Here is a 4048-nt window from a genome sequence, read left to right on the forward strand (position 1 = left end):
TTTTTTTTTTTAAGTACAGAACTAGATTGAATTTATTAAGTTTTTGCTTGCTTTGCAGAGTGTTTTGGAAGAGTTTGTATAATATGGGACTTATTCTTTGAAGGGTAAAAATAACTGGGTCTGATCCATTTGCAGGGAAGAGGGACAAGTCTTTAGCAACATTTTGATTTCTTTAGGGGTTACACTGTTTAGATTTGTACCTCTTTATTAATTTTGGTAATATATACCTGGAAATCATCATTTTACTAGACTGTCAAACAGTGACATAAAGTTTCACCTAGTAGTCTATAAATTATTTTACTCTCTTAGAGCTCCGTTTTCATATATAATGTTTTACATTTGAATTTCTTCTCAGTTTTTCTGTCCTGATGGCCAAGTTTAATTTATTTTTTCCTCTTTTGAACTCGTTTTTCTTTTTCTTTCCCAGTTTTTCTTGAATATATTTTTTCATATCTATTTTTGTTTGCCTCAAGTTGCAGAGGCTTTTAATTCATCTCATATGTCACTTGTTTTTTTCACATTAGTGAATCTGAGGGCTTTCCAGGCCTGATATTTGCCCCCAAGGAGGGACAGTGTGCTTTCCTTTTATTCCTTTCGAGGCCTCTTGGGTGCTATTAAAATGGTCTGTTTACCTCTGAAGCTGGAAGGTGAGTTGTAAGTTTACGTTATTGATATGTACTTCCGTAGTGAGAAGTAAAGGAACAGTTTTGCTATCTGGTTGAAAACCTTCTACCCAGAGCCAGCTCTTTGTATCTCTCTCTCTTTTTGGCTCAGCCCTCATGCTATGGATCCAATGGGACCTCCTCCCATGTTCTCTATCAATTCCAAATAGCGTTGTTGTAAAAGAACTGAAAGTGGAAAAACCTTCAGTGACAACTCAGACTTTATTTTACCTCAGCGACTCAAAATTGGGAAAAGAACTTGTTAAGTGTAAGAAAACATTCAGCTATAGAAAATATCATCCACCACAGCACTGGAACGATGACGTAGTTGTGGTTATTCTTTAAAAGCCTTCCAAAAGAGAACCATCTGAGGAACTCCAGACAATTCACCTCTTCTTGGGGGCTTCCTAAGACTGCCATTGTGAGTGGGTATGTGGAATACCTGAACTGTAGAATCAGGAACAGCTAGACAGTTGCCCCATATCTGCAAGGACAGGAGATGTTGTACATGTGGTCAGGTGATTTGTCCAGAGCAATATGCTTTTTTAGGGGCAGAGGCACAGGTGTACTTCATCTGACCTCCCCCAAACAAGAAGTTATAGTGCCCTGGCCTGTAATTGACACCAAGGGCAAAGCCATCTCCTGACATGTCACCTGCTCTGCATCTCCAGGTTCTGGAACTCCCTTTTTCCTCCTTTTGGGATAATCATGAGTTGGTCATCATCAAATACGTTGTTCTTCAAGGAAGTCGGGTGTATTAGTCTGCAACGGCTACCATAACAAATACCACAGAATTAGTGGCTTAATAGAAATTTATTTTCTCATGTTTCTGGAGCTAAAAGTTCTAGATCAGTGTGTCATTGGGGTTGATTTCTTATGAGACCTCTCTCTTTGGCTTGTAAATGGGCATCTCCTATCTTCACATGGTCTTTCCTCTGTGTTAGCCTGTGTTGCTAATTTCCTCTTCTTATGAAGACACCAGTTACGTTAGATTAGGACCCAACCCTAATGACCTCATTTAATCTTTATTACCTCTTTAAAGGCTCTATCTCTAAATATACTCACATTGTGAGGTCCTTGGATTAGGATTTCAACATACGAATTTGTAGGGGTCACAGTTCAGCGCATAATATCAGGGTTTTTAAACTCAAGGACAAGTCTGGATTGACCTGCCAAAGAGGGGAGTTGGCCATATTCTTAGGTGCCCACATTTTCCCCTGGTTGAACATCATAGCCACTGCCTTCTGGGTTGTATTCCAAATGGTTCTTCAGTTTGTATTTTACTTCCAATTGAAACCTGGACTTTTCAGCACTATGGCAGGCACATGAATGGTTATCTGGTGTGAATTCCTCAATTTCTGTTGTTTTTAAAATACTTTTATTGAAATATAATTACATACCATACAATTCATCCATGTAAAATGTATAGTTCAGTGGTTCTGATATATTCACATATGTGTGCAACCATCACCACAGTCAATTTTAGAATATTTTCATCACCTCAAAAAGAGATCCTCTACCTTTTAATTGCCCCTCTCCTTTGTCCAATCCCCTCCCAGCACTAATGTTTTGTTTTTACTTTTTATTATGGAGAATTTTAAATATACACAAAATACAAAAAAGAAAAATTAAGGGTTGCATGTAATGCAGTAAGTTCTAACACAACCTGTGAAGCAAAGATTTAAATTGAATCAAATCGAGCCTCTAGTTCTCCCTTCCAGTTTACAGGAAATGTAGGTGATATGATGAGGAAACCATCAGACAGATTCAGTGATTTGTGATTTATATAATGTGAGATGTATAAGACTTATATTCTTCAAAAAGGCAGTGAAATGAAAAAAGTTGCTCAATTATTCTAGATTAAAAGACACTCTTTAGAGACAAAACTGCCAAATGCAGTGAGTGAACTTTGATTTTTAAAGTTGTAGAAGATATTTGGGAAATAATGGAGACATTGAAATATGAAATAGATAGGACATTTAATAGGTCCATTTGATATAGAATTATTTTTAAATTTGTAAGCGTGACAGGTATTTTGGTTATGTAGAAGGATGTCTTTATTCTTTGGAGGTGTATGCCACAATATTTAGGGTTGAAGGGTCTCTTCAACATATTCTCAAATGGCTCGACAATAACAACAAAAGGTGTATGTGTATGTGGAGAGAAAAAAACTAATGTGGCAAAATGTTAACAAATGTTGACTCTAGCTAGAGGATATATGTATGTTTGAAAGTTTTAAAATAAAGTTTGAAAAGAGTAAAGGGGATTATGAATGGCTCGTTATAACTCAATACCTTTGGGAGAAATGCATTCTGCAGTTTGAGGCAGTGTAGCAGTAGATGAAAGAACATAGGATATGCAGTTAGAAGACCCAATCCAAGTCTCAAACTGTCCATTACTAGCTGTGCAACCATAAGCAAATCATTTCACATACCCAGCTTTTAGTTTCCTGATCTAGAAAATAAGGATAATTTTTTAAAATAAAAATTACTGAGGCTTAACCTAGTTAATGCCAATGAAAGAAAAAGCCCCTTATAAACTTGTAAAGCAATGTACATTGCAGCAGTAAGTCCCATTCACTTTTACACTTTTGAAGTAGCTTCATCTTTTCTTACAGCCTGAGAGACACAGCCTCAAACAGACTGTGAATTCCTAGTGTTGTGTTAACCTCCAAAACCCCTTACGGTTCGAAATGTGTGCCCCCCCTTCCTCCTGATGTAAGGCCCCTGCTTCCTGACGTTCCCTCCGTCAGGGACACGCTGGACCCAGAGACCTACGCGCCTCAGTGGCTCGCTCCCGGCCATGTGTGAAGCAGCCCCACGGCCCTCCCTTTCTCCCCTTCCTCACTGCCACGTGCTACGTGCTTTTTATTATTGTCTCTCCTGACTTGAAGGTAAGCTTCATGGAGCGGCGAGTTCATTTTCTTGAAACAGTGACATAGTCGGCACCAAAAAGTTACTTTTACACGCTGCTGACAAACGGTAGCTGACCCTAGCTTTGAGACTGGAAGGCGTGGGGTCTGCAGAAGGAAAGGTGACTTCCGTCCAGCAGCCAGCGCTGGCGTCGTGACTTTGGGGAGCCTCAGTTGGAGGCACGCGACCTGGCCGCCGGGTGGCTCGGTTCCTCTTCCCGCCCTGCCCACGTCTCTCCCACGCTCCACGCCTTCCAGGGCCCTCCTTGTATTGGCTGAGCCCGCCAAGCCCTTTCGTCCTCCCAGCCAATGGTAGGGCAAAACTTGGTCGGGAGGCGGGGCCAGAGCGCGCTCGCATCCCCGACTGGCTGGTGAAGGGGCTCGAGGACTCCAGCCTCCCGGGCACAGAGAGGCGGAGACCTCCCGCTGCCTAGAAGGGCCAGAGGGCTGGGATGCGAGGGAGCGGGGTGTCGGT

Source organism: Miniopterus schreibersii (genome assembly GCF_964146895.1).
Source record: "Miniopterus schreibersii genome assembly, chromosome: 15".
NCBI classification, from domain to species: Eukaryota; Metazoa; Chordata; class Mammalia; order Chiroptera; family Miniopteridae; genus Miniopterus; species Miniopterus schreibersii.